This window comes from Giraffa tippelskirchi, chromosome 8 (genome assembly GCF_054371585.1).
Source record: "Giraffa tippelskirchi isolate mGirTip1 chromosome 8, T2T-mGirTip1v1.2.pri, whole genome shotgun sequence".
NCBI classification, from domain to species: Eukaryota; Metazoa; Chordata; class Mammalia; order Artiodactyla; family Giraffidae; genus Giraffa; species Giraffa tippelskirchi.
Window position 1 is genome coordinate 123188961 of NC_137282.1, and position 14010 is coordinate 123202970.

A 14010-nucleotide genomic window follows, 5' to 3' on the forward strand; every position below is an offset into this window, starting at 1 on the left:
ATTCCAATCATAAATCTACTAATTATTAGCTGATGAAAGCATGTTAGTTACTTAAATTCCAAGAACTTGTGTTTCTCCATCTATACAATGGGCATAATAAAGGCATCCCTGAGGGAGAAGGTGAGGGTGGGACGTTCTGGGAGAATAGCATTGAAACATGTATATTATCATATGTGAAACAGAACACCATTCCATGTTCGATGCATGAGACAAATGCTCAGGGCTGGGGCAATGGGATGACCCAGAGGGATGGGATGGGGAGGGAGGTGGGAGGGGGGTCCAGGAAGGGGAACACATGTAAACCCATGGCTGATTCATGTCAATGTATGGCAAAAACTACTACAATATTGTAAAGTAATTAGCCCCCAACTAAAATAAATAAATTTATTAAAAAAAAAAAGAGAGACAATATTTGTATGCAGAAGAAGCCCCAAAACAATATTGGTCCATTGATTTTAACAAATGTACTGTACTAATGTAAAGTGTTAATGACAGGGAAAACAGTGTGGGAGATAGGGGAATTCTGTACTATCTTCACAATTTTGCTGTAAATTCAAATTGCTTTACAATTAAAAGTTTATTTTGAAAATGTAAAAAAAATAAAATAAAATATTCATCCTTTCAACAACAAAAAAAAGAAGATTAAAGACATATTTCATATGTCTCATGACATAATATAAGACCCCAGTGTTTTGGCCCCACACAAAGTAGGCACACCATAAATATTAATTTCTCTCTTTCTTTCTAGGACAGATGAAATGTATAAAGTTTAACAAAAATCTCTAGTGGATACAGTCTCAGAATATTCCTGGGTTTTCTTGCAGTGTCCTCTGCTTTCTCCCCTTAATGTGTTCACTCCAAAACAAAACAGGAAGGCATATTTTAATCATCTTTGTCCTTGTCACTGTCATCCTAAATATCTTTTACAAATGCTCTGACTTGCCCATAATTGTTGAAAATCGGATTCACCACGAGCTCTAGAACACTCCAGCAGCATGTTAATAGACCCAACATTCAAGGCTCCATCTCCTACAGAATCAATCACAACTTGGACTGAAGGTTTGTCCTGAATGTAAGTGCATATGCAGAGTAATTGGCTGAAGAGATGTCGGTGAATCAAAGCACAATGGGATGATCTTTCCTTTTGATTTTAGGTTTGACACCATAATTTCCACAGAGGCAAAAATCAGCTGATGGCTACAGTAGCCATATATTCCCCCGGGATGGGACGTGTCCAGGGACCAACCTGCTGGGTAGTCTTCTATGAAGACAGGGGTTAATGATGGCTTTTTGAATCACCACTGCATCCCTGGTACTTAACCCTAAGTAGAACCTAAATGTTTGTTTGTTGAATGAATTAATTAATAGTGCTTGCCTACTCTACAGAAACGAAAAGGTCAGAAACAAAAGTGTGAGGGGTCAAGAGTAAAGAAATAGAAAATCAAAAGCAAAGCTTTTCTCCCCACAACCGACCTCATTGGAGCTACTGTAATTTAACCTTCCACTGTCACTTGTCTGATTACATCACATTATACAATAGAATGTTTCCTAGGTCAGAAATGGCTAGCATTTCAAACGTGGGATGTTAAGAGGCAACACAGGAGATAATACAAGGAAAACATGTTTCTTAAGTGTCTTCTCAGTATGCAATGAAGTACTACACAGCAGGCAAGAAGGAAAAATCTCAAGTTAATAAAATAGATCATTTTAAGGTATTTTATACATCATGAAAAGGAAACTGAAATAGCAACTATTTACCTGAAAAAAACACTTTACTTACTTTTCAAATTTGTCCAAAAATTAGAATAAAGAGACTATTAAAAATTTGCAATGGCATCCTCATTTCCATAAGGAAACTAGATTACCTAAATGCACAGGGATTTGGGATACTTAATGAAATGATACATGTCACATTTCCACCGTATGATAAACTCTCAGAAATGATCAGTTGTTGTTGTACCTGTAGGCTTGCCCAAAGTAACTAGCAATCTAACATTAAGTATACATTTAAAACCAAGAAACGCCAGTTCTGTAATCATTTTAAGATTTCAAAAAATATACTATTACTGAATATATAATCCTAAGTGCTTTTCTTTAAAATCAGTATTTTGAGTTCTTTTTTTTTTTCCTCTGATCAACCTTTACTATTTTTTCTTGCCTTTAGATTTTACATCTGTATAGACAGTGAAACTCTCTTCCCACTAATGATTTTGCTCACTGATAAGTCTGCATGGAAAGGCAAATCTATTCCCTTCAAATATGCCTACTCTTATAACCAGCAGATTCTAACCAGAAACACTTTTCAAGAGTTTTTCTGGTTTTAAATATCATCATACTATTTTATTCGATAATCAAACTATAGGTTTCCTGGCAGAAATATTTTAAGAATCACTTCTCAGTATTTTGAAAACACATATTGACATGAATAAACCCAGTTACCTGAAAAGGGTTAAGGATGCTGTAAGGCTGTCTTCCGTAAGTCTTAGATCCCAATAGGCTGCCCATGTGCATGGCATGCAGTTACATGTATATATAGAGAGAGATCTTTTTCAGATCAACATGTGACTGTGTAGGCGATAAGTGTGACTTCAAACTATGCAAAAATAAGTTCTAGAGGTTCTAATGACATTCAGCTGAACAGTCTGTAGGCATAAAGGAATCTGAGACACACAAAAAATCATTATTCCAGTGCATAGTTATTAAAATGTTTTGCTGTAAAAAGAGAATGCCCTCTTTCTTTCTGGAGACATTTACTAAGGAACATAAGGTATCATTTCAAGGCTCTCAACAAGCTTACCATAAACAATGCAATATATGTTTGCTTAATATTTTCAAATTTCACTTTAAATTATTTTTTAAACTATTTTTTCTTTAAAAATGGACATAGGAAAAAAATAAACTGGATTCTTCTTCAAAACAGATTTTTAGGGAAAGAAGAATGAATAATCTACTAAGTACCCTCAACAATTCCTATGAAAATGGATATGAGATTTTTATCTCAGAAAATAAAACCTCTGTGGACTCTTGCCAACTCATCACTTTTTAAAGAAACTGTTAGCTTTTCCAGACTCTTAACCATGAGCTCAGCAGCCAGACTGCTGGGCTTGGGTCACAACTCTGTCACTAAATAACTGTGTGTGTGGCTTTACACAGATGACTCAATAATCTCATCGGCAAAGTGGGTATAATCAGAGTAGCTACCCCATGGGATGCACATAAACCCTTAGAACAGCATTCAGCGTGGCATAAGCAATCCATAAATATTCACAGTTACAATCAACCATTGCTAACAATAGAACAGCCACATAGAATTTAAACCCCAGTAGCTCAGATGGTAAAGAATCTGCCTGCAATGTGGGAGACCTGGGTTCCATCCCTGGGTTGGGAAGGAGGGCATAGCAACCCTGAAGGAGGGCATAGCAACCCACTGCAGTATGCTTGCCTGGAGAACCCCATGGACAGTGGAGCCTGGCAGGCTACAGTCCATAGGGAGGCAAAGAGTCAGACAGGACTGAGCGACTAAGCACAGCACACAGATCTTAATCAGTTAATCCATTTTTTCCAAGCTTCCTCCATCCATTCTCACATCCCATTTCCAACACTTCTAAAGAATGAGTGACCTTTTACCGCTCAGATCATCGACTTTTTTCTGAATGTCTGAGTTAAAGACATTGTTGGCTCTTTTCACGGTCAAAGAAGTCTTCCTCTGGGTCTCTCGGAGCCCTCCCCACCTGGTTCTGCCCCAGTCTCTCCTCTGCTTCTCCTCTTCCAGAAGAAAGAGCCCAAACACTCAACACTTCCTATTGCCTCTGCCTGATTGTCTCCATCCAGAGGATTGCCCTCGGCTCTCACGGTTTCAACCCCCACCGGCACCTCCATCTCTGCCCTCTCTCCCCGGCCCCAGCTTTCCTCTCTGATGTTTGATCTGAGCGCCATAGAGCAAGTGGTTGGACTGGGGGGCTTGACCAATGGGGGTTTAAAGCCCGGCTCTGCCATTTGTGAGCTGTATGACTTTGATCAGTTTCTTGCTTTCTCAAAATCCCCATTTCCTCATCTATAATCGATTATTTAGAAAATCATAGGCTCCATTCAACAATACGACAGATGTAAAGCATTTAACATAGTTCCTGGTCCATAGGAAGAGCTCAATATTCAGGGAGGAACTGGGGAGATGTCATTGAAAGTTACAAACGAAACTAGAAGATGGATAAGTTATGCAGACCTAATGCATAGCACTGTGATTAAAAACAATACTATATGTTTCAAAATTGCTATGATACTAGGTCATAAATATTCTAAGAATAATTTTGTGACCTTAAAAAACAAAACATAAGTTAGTTAAGTATTAATATTAGCATTCAATTGAATATGTCCAAAATCTCTGTCATTCTACACTCATATGTCAAATAATTCTTCTTCTTCATAATTTCTAAAATGTTCCACTGCCATCATTATTTTCAAGATACTACATTTTAGAGTTTTTATTATTTTCTCTCATTTGTTTCCATCATCTGAAGGGAAATATGGTAATATAGTCTTCAACTGTGATAAAAGGAGTTTTTTTCACCTGTGTATGTTGCTGCCTAGTTTACATGCTAAATTCTGCAGCCTCCCTTACTTATAGGTGTGGCCATGTGATTAACCTATGACCAGTGAGATGTAATTAAAAGTAAGTCTCCTTAAAATGGTGTGACATGCCCTTCTTTGTCTCATTTTTCATCCTTCTGTCTGGAAAGTGGATGTGATGGAAAGATCTCTAGCAGCCATAAGAGACCCTGATAAGACCCACATGAGACCCATATGAGACCATTTCAGCTTCACTCTGAAGATGATAGAACGATTCGTGAATTGGCAGGAGAAGCCCCCAATCAAGGTCTGGGCTGACAACCTCTGAACCTTTTTTTAATAATATGAGAGAGAAATAAATGTCTATTTTGAGGTGTCTCTCTTATCTACAGCGAGGTCTGATTATAAGTGAATTAAGAACACTTCGATTTCTGATTTTCTCTGCCATGCACCCACCCCCTTCTAGCCAGGCCACTTTGCTTACACTCTCCCACACACTTTAGTTCCCTTCGCCTGTCATCTTCTAACCCCCCGAGGGTGTGCTCAACAAAGCAGTCCAGAGCCAGCAGGAGCCTATAATTGATTTTTCACCCTCTTATCTAAATGTTGTAGCATTTCTGTTCTGTTCCACGTCATCAGCTTTTCCCATAGGATAACCTTGCCTCTTGGATTATTTGTAAGGTCATCAATAACCAGGGGTTGCAGGTTGGGTTCTTCAGCAACAGATCCTGAGATAAAGTTCAGGGTGTCAATTATTTATGAGGGATCAACACTCCCGAGAGCGACGAGGCAGTAGCAGGACTGGGCAGAGGGAGACGTGGAACTGTATGTGAACCTGACATAGCCTGGCTGACCATGTAGGGAGCTCGGGAGTGAGTATCATCATGAGAGTATCCCGCCTCTAGCCGAAGGGGCCAGGCCTCCACCCCATGTCCTTAGCAAGACGTCACTGCAGGAGGGGAAAACCCTGAGCGGAGTGACAGCTCTGCCCCCACACTCCACGCACTTAGCAGCAAGACCTTCCGCCAAGAGGGAGCTGGGTGTTCATCTCTGTGGCTTGTGTCTGAATTCCACGCTTCTCTTCCCAAAACATCCACTTCAATATTAAACCAACAAGTGTTTGATAAATCTTTACAGAAAACTGCCTTAAAACTTACTCTTTGTCTAAAAAACATAAACAGTATGAAGTTCCTGAGACGAAGCCTCTCATCCTCTAAAAAAAGGTATTTAAAAGTTCCTTTATAAGAAAAGGTGTTTATAAAATTTTTTCCTTCCACTTGCTGGAATCAACACTGACTTCGCCAAAGCTTTAAATCCCTCGTTTTGCAGAACATGCCTTGTTCACTTAATTCCTCTGAAACCTCCCACCACGCTGGATGCCGCCAGGGTGCCTCCAAACACACACCCCGTCTGGAGGAGGAGCACGTGGGGCCAGCTGCCTCTCCGCCGCTCCTACGGGCGACACCGTGCTCCTGGGGACCGTCTTCCCAGGAGGACAGCCCACCATTCACCTGGAGATCGTGAAAGCAGGCTCGTGATGAAAACACTCCCTCTGTTACTATGTCAGCTCTTCTCTGATATTTTCCAACCCCCCTCACTCTAAGCTCATTCAGCGAGGAATCTCAGCAGGGTCTCCCCAATTTCTATAGGTCCCTTGGCTCATCAGGAAGAAGGTCCCTTTCTTGTTTACTCTGCCCCACTTTCCTACCCCAAATACTCCACCCGGACCCACCGCACTCCGGTTCCGGAGGGGCTGGCAGAGGATTGCGGAGGGTGGGGACTGTGGAGCCCACAGCTGAGTGAGGTTCTGACTGCGGTCACAGGCTGAGGGGGCAGCGGCAGGGGGGAAAGTCACCCAGGCTAAATGATAATAATACCAGAAATAATAATAATAAATGAAAAGCCAATCTGAGGATCAGCTAAGACCTCTCACTTGGTCCTGGCCGCTGTGAGCAGAGGGAGGAGAGCTTGTGTTCCTGTGATGCATCTGGGCTGTAACTGACCTACTATTTCAGCCCAGAGATGAGCAGGATGGAACAATCCCTAGGTGAGCTGGCTCGGCGGCTGCCAGCTGCAATCCCTCTACTTCTCCTCTATCCGCCGCTTCCCAGAATGTAACTTCACAGTAATTTATCCAGTTGGAGCATCACTCTCATCTGTTCTCTGCTACAAGGATAGCTTCTTCAAGAGCCCACGGTCTTCGCCTGTCGGCGAGGGAGGGTGGTAGTGATGCCCTCCGACACGCCATCCACGGCAAAGCCACCTCGGTGGAGCTCCCGTTTGCGAGGCACCGCTTGGGTGTCTTTGTTTGTGTTTGGATGCTGTTTTCTGCATCTCCCCAAGCGAGCAGGCCTTGTCAGAAAGTCAAACTGCAAAAGTGACAAAGTGCTCTGATCATGGAAGGGTGGCTTCGTTGCCAGGGAAACTGCTTGCGAGGGAGAAACAGATCCTATTTGTGAATGTATAACCAGGAGAAGAAGCAGATGCTAAGTTTCTGAGTGGGCCTAATTTACTTTGAGATGTACTGGATGGGAAGAGTGGGTTCCATTTTTTAGGCCATAGATTAGCAAAATTATCCACTTTAGAGGAAATCTTCTTACTCTAGCCTAGAAATTATGGATAAAAACAAATTACTTATTCTCCTTTTCTTAGCTTTGCAAACCAAAAAAATAACAAGTCTAGAAAAGCAAACAAAAAATTCCTGTGGAATCTGGGAAAATGACCCCAGGATGCACCATAAAACCCAACACAGGTGAGGGCCTCTTACATACTTAAGCATGATTGTAGGGGGAAAAAATTGTGAACACTTCACACACATTTTCTAAGCTGTTGTCCAGAATGAAAAAAAAGTACGAAGAGGTTAGTGGCCACTTTGCAAAAATGAACAAGGAGCAGTTCTAGGCTTCCCTCAAAATACCTCACCTCCCTGCTGATGCAGCCTAAAATCTAGAACTTCATTCTTTGACCTTGTTGCAAGTTTCAGATCCTTTCCTAGAAGTTCATTTTGATACCAGGAGAAAGGAAAAAACCCTTTAAATGTGAGATATCAGCCAATCTAAAGGGTGGTTTCTATAATAGGGTAAAAGAATTTGGAGCTGGTGGCCAAAGAAATTAATATAATTTTTATCATCATTGTCATCATTACTATTAACACCTCATCATCATCTCTATTATTATAATTATCATCACCAACACTATCGTAATTCACCGAGACCTCTATCACTGTTACATAATGTCAATAGCTGCTCTTCTTTAGAATTTACCATGTACCAGAAACCGTGTTTTACGTTCATGATCAAGTAATTCTCAGGAGTTGGCCAACTTTTCGGTAAAGGGCCAGAGAGTAAATATTTTAGGCTTTTTGGATCATCTCTGGCACAACTACTCAGCTCTGCCGTTGCCAGGTGGAAGTGGTCACACAAGTGTGCACATCATGGGCACCCTCGTGGCTCCATTCAACTTCACCCACGAAAGCAGACCAGGTGTAGGCCAGGTGTGGGCCAGGTGTGGGCTGCTGCCCCTGGTTTACCGAGTAGCACCATCTCATCAGCATCCTCAGGAGGCTGTGAGCTCGGCAGGAGCATCTTCATTTCTCCAGTGAGGAAACCAGACACATCAGAGCCTGGGTCGTTTGTCCACGGTCACACAGGAAGCAGACAGAGGGCAGAGTGAGACCTGCCATCACCAAGGCAAATGCCTGCTCCCCACCTCGTCCGAGTGTGACCCACACACACCATGCTGCTCTTCAACATGATTTTAGAAGATACGTTTAAGAACATTTTAAGAGCTCCCTTTATTTTAACATGCATGAAAAACATATAACCAGAAAACTCAACATTTGATTTTATTAATGGTGTTTCTTCAGATGAAACACAGGAAATAATAATCATGTGTGTGCCTTTCTATTTTTAAAAAATAAAGAAAAGATATATCTGTTGACAAGAGAGAAAATCTTCTCTAATACCCACTCAGTATGTAGGTGTCATTCTGGCCTTCCAAAAAAGCTTTCCTTCTCTTCTCTCACTTGATTTGCACAAAAGGAAGAAAAGAAGTATGATATTATTATCCCCTTATGGCAGATAAGAAAAACCAAGGTACAGAAAGGTTAAATGGTTTCCCAAGGTCATGCACTGTGACAGAGGCCTGATACAGAGCGAGCAGTTTGTGTAGCCCCAGCTCCCTTTTTCCTCCTGCTGTGTCATCCACGTGGGTTCCCCAGGGCTCAGAATGTACACAGCCCAGCTCAAGAACTGCTTGTTTCTCCCAGAGAATCAAGGTAACTAAAAGCCAGCACCCTGAGTCAGGTTTCTTGGGCCTCGGTGTTAACAGGGCCAGTCACCCAGACGAACAAGTGTGTGTGTGCACGCACAGTGGCAGTGGGTAAGGCCTGCTCCTCATTTCCATCAGAGCACTCTGAAAGTATTTTCTGTTTATTTGCTTGGTTTTTTTCTCCACTCCACCTGGCTTGCAGAATCTTAGTTCCCAGACCAGGGATCGAACCCAGAAACTCCGGCAGTGAAAACTCCAAGTCCTAATCACTGGACTGCCAGGGAATTCCCTGAAAGTACTTTCCAGATTAGCCATAAATCACTTTGTAAGTGCCAAATGCTAAATGACACGGATCTGAAATTCCATATGTGTTTTTAAAAGAGAGCTTGCTTTAGCTGCTAATAAGAGGTTGGATCTTAGGCAAGTTACTTCCTGTTCAAGCATCCCAGATTTTTCACCCGTAAAACACAGCTGCTGGACTTGATCAGCATTTGTTTGTTTTGATTGTTGTGTTATTTGGGTTTTTCAGGGGAATATAGTTTATTCATCTATAAAAGAAAACCTAGATGTATTTCAGAATAAGCAGATTGAGAAGAAGAAAACACCTCTAGCTTTTCTAGCATAAACTTTAATATTTATCAGTTTCAGGAGCTCATCTATAGGGCAAACACAGCCATGCCTTGGAGAAAAAGCATCACAACACTGAAAGGTACTTCTACAGTTTAACTTGGGGAAACTTTGTTCATTCCCTGAACCAGTCCTGCTTTCAATAAAACACAGACTTAGAAAAAAGATGGGGAGTAAGAATGGGAGTAAGAGATAGTTAAGGAGTTTGAGACCAACGTGTACACACCGGTATATTTAAAACGGAAACCAACAAGGACCTCCTGCAAGGCACATGGAAGTCTGCTCAGTGTTAGGTGGCAGCCTGGATGGGAGGGGCGTTTGGGGGAGAATGGATGCATGGATATGCATGGCTGAGTGTCTCTGCTGTCCCCCTGGAACTATTACAGCATTGTTAATTGGCCAAAACCAAAATAAAATAAAAAGTTAAAAAAAAAATGGGTACCAGGCAGTAATAAATAGATTTTAGAAAAAAATTTTTTCACTAGATCAGTGTTTTTCAAATCACAGGTTACGAACACGAATAAATCGTGTTCAGTATTTTTAAATGAATTCACGAACAGAATGGAAAACAATCAAATGTAATAGAAAATATCCCAATAAGCACAATATCAGAGACTGTTTCAGATTCTCTCTCTCACACACATAGACACACACACATGGAATTTGTGGTCCACAAATTTGAAAGCCACTGGGCCAAATGAGCTGAGCTTTGTGTAGCTGAAAGACTCAGTAACCGTCTAACCTATTCTCACTGCGATCAACGCACTCAAACCACACACTAAAGTGATGGAAAGTCAATAGAAATGTAATTCTTACAAATCCTCTTAACACTCAAAGTCTTTCAATTATTGAGATATTCTTCATAATTCTTCTACTATTATTATAAATTTGGTTCTATTATATTACAGGCAAATTCCATTATGATGACATTTAGATCATTATCATACACTATGAACATATTCATTAACAGTAATGACACTTTTGCTACATTATAGATATAATGTAACTACACTTATATTTAAATATACTTTGGGAAAATATGATCAATAAAGAAAGAAACCCTGAAAAACCTGCCTGATTTTTGTGGTCCTCCTTGCCTGCATATAAGTAAGTGTGTGTGCTTAGCTGTTTAGTCGTGTCCGACTCTTCACAACCCCGTGGACCGTAGCCCACCAGGCTCCTCTGCCCATGGGACTCTCCGGGCAAGAATACTGGGATGGGAAGCCACTTCTTCCTCCAGGGGAGCTTCTGACCCAGGGATAGAACCTGCATCTCTCATGTCTCCTGCATTAGCAGGTGGATTCTTTACCCACTGAGCCATCGGGGAAGCCCATGTAAGTAAGACAAAACCAAGTAAACCATTCCACAGGGACCACTTTGAAAGGAATCAAACATGTATCAAGATGTACAAAAAAGAGCAATGTTTTCCAATTCTGATTTCCCTTCAAAGGTATGGTCAATGCTCTTGCAGGACAGGTATATTATGATTTGCACTGAAATGGCAACTCATCAGTCTGTAGAAAAATCCAGCCAACAGAATTCAGCCCTTTGGGTTCCATTTCACTGACACTCCGTCTCATTTGCAGAAACGGTAGTGCCAGCATGTGTGATAAATTGAATGGAAAGGACGGAAAGACACTTCAAGCATTTGCTTTCTGAAGCTGAAACCCATTCTATTTTTAATCCTCTCTCGCAGGCATTTAATTCCAGATCCTAGTCAAGTCATGTTGTAAAAAGTATCCACGTTGACAAATTACCAGCACCTCACTTAGCTGCCATTTCCCTTCTGAAAACCATCTTCATGGATTAGTATTCAGAAACACAAGCTCAGCTGAGTGTGTTTTCCAGAATAAAGACGCTGAAAACTGAAGAATGAAAAGTAGCATTATAGAACTTGTGAGCACAAAGTGAGAGAATAAATAAGAAGTTTTGATTGTGCTGAATGTTTACAAGTTCTCCAACAACACGCATGAGTATAATTTAAATAAACCTACAGATGGACACCTGGGGTTTAGAAGGATCACCAGAGCTGATCTTCACAGTGGCTGAACGCATGGCATGGTCCCCAGGCAACAAGGGTCGAGTCTTTGCTTGTTCCCACTGTGATCAGGGAACGGTTAGATTTCATCGAAGTAATAAAAACTGCATCACCACTGTATAGCCCAGGGCACTCTACTCAATATCCCATAATAATCTATATGCAAAAGAATCCTAAAAAGAATGTTTATGTACATGTATAACTGAATCACTTTGCTGTACACCTGAAACTAACACATTGTACATCAACTAAACTCTAATATAAAATAAAACATTTTTTAAAAATAAAAATACCATTTATTTGGAACTTACTGATTTTTCTTCCAAAGATCTTGAAAACTCATCCTTACTCCTATCTTACTGACAAGGCCAATCTCCTAAACAGATTCTATGAATAAAATCTTTCCTATTCTCCATTTCATCTTAAATTCAATTGACAAGTATTTTCTCTCAAGCGTCAAATAAGAATGCCTATATTGAAGACACTGTTATTCAACAGAAGAGGATATTAGTTCAAACTTCACTGAATAAGAATTTAGAGGCTTCCTCTCTACAAAATGCCTTCCTTAAAAGACCTGTAGATTTTATAGTATTTCATTTTCCATATTTAATAAATGTCTTTAAAACATAAAAATTTTAAGAAAACTCCAGTGGCTCAGTTATTACTCATCAATCTAGAAGGGGTTCTCTGCTGAGACTGTTCTACTCCCTGAAGGTCATGGCTGGAGCCACTTTTGATTGTCACAAAAATGGGGAGGAGCGAGCTACTGGCATCTAGTGGGCAGAGGCCAGGGATGTTTCCAAACATCCTACAGTGCGCTGGTCAGGCCACTCAACAATAAGCTGTTTGGCCCAAAGTGTCAGCAGTGCTGAGGGTGACAAAACCTCTTTACAGTATTTCCCTGATGAAAAAACAAACAAACAAAAATATGAAAATGACCAATTGTGACAATGCTGTATTTTGGTCTGTGCGTGCCTGAGTGCTAAGTCGGTTCAGTCACGTCTGACTCTTTGTGAGCCGACAGACCTTAGCGGGCCAGGCTCCTCTTTCCATGGGATTCTCCAGGCAAGAATACTGGAGAGGGTTGCCATGCCCTCCTCCAGGGGATCTTCCTGACCCAGGGATGGACCTGCATCTCTTACGTTGCCCCTGTTGCAGGTTCTTTACCACTAGCACCACTTGGGAAGCCCTATTTTGGTGATACAGTTGGCTTAAATATTAGCTAAGTGACTTGCTTCCCTGCCTTGACTTCAAGTAGATGGGATTCAAATTCATGCTTAGCAAAGCTGCAGATCCCTTCATGACTCCACTGCTTGCCATCTCAGGATTGCTGGAGAATTTTAAAGCCATACATACCAAATCTGCACTCCTGTCTTCTGTGTGTGTGTGTGTTTGCGTGAGAGAGAGAGAGAGCTTCTCCACCACTGCCACCACACACACACACACTTAACACAGATGGAATGCCCTGCACACAACTGGTTCTCCTTCCATTGTGAAGCCTGGTACCCACATCAACCAGTCGTTCGGAGTGAGAGGGTTAAAAAGACTGCCTTGGAGTTGGAAGGATGGAGATTCTAATGGTCAAAGAAAGTTGAAAATTACAACCAACCACAGTAAAAACCTTAGAATAAGATTGTCAGACATGCCAACTGATGACAGAGTGGGAGTGTCTTCCCAGGAGGGGTTAGAGTAGTCTGAAAACCTAACTGATTCTAACAGAGAAGAGGCATCTTCAACATAATTCTTGTGCATGAACGTCTATATCTCAAGATGTCCTTATAAGCTTGTGGATGCGCTTTATACAGCCATCTGAGCCTTTTCTGCCAGACAAGACACGGGCAGAACTTCATCACTGATGAACAGTTGAGAAGAAAATGTAAATCCCTTAAGGATCAGATCCCACTCACGATGGGGAGGTGAAGTCTGAGACCCTCTGCTTGTGTTTCTTGCCACTTTTAATGTGCAACAGCAAAAGGAAAAGAAATCAAGAATCAGGAAACGAAAGCCAATAGACTATGCACTCTCATCTCTCTAAAAATGATACTTTCAAATTAGAGACAAGGTTATTTAAGAGGCGGGGAGGTACTATCCATAAGAATTCACGGAAAATTGGTTGCAGAGGTGTCGGTAGGTAAGGCGGTTTGATCCAGGGACTTACCACCAAGGCACTGGATCAAGGTCAGTTTCATTCAGAGGATATGTTAATGGCCTCATTTGATTACCATCCCATAGTTTTTTAAATATGCAAGTTTGGTAGCAGTTCAAACTTTGGTAGCAGTTCAAAATATTTTTAAAATATGTTTGTACAATATAGATTTTAATTTAAAAATAAACTCAATTTTGGGGTTTAATTCAGGGTTTAGTAAATTCTTCAAGGATATTTGGTGTAATGGGATGTATGTAACATTTTATTCTGGCTTTTTGAGATGATGTTTCAAGGGGATTCTGATTCTGGTTTCTGAAAGACTCAAATGTTCAGGTATGAAAATTCTGTGGAGGGACAGTCTCGG

General features: G+C 41.1%; 1 protein-coding gene across 50 annotated transcripts in view; it reads right to left on the reverse strand.

Moving 5' to 3' along the window:
* Window positions 1-14010, reverse strand: part of MLIP (muscular LMNA interacting protein) — a 277308-nt gene that overhangs the window by 164064 nt on the left and 99234 nt on the right. The gene's annotated exons all lie outside the window — the stretch shown is intronic.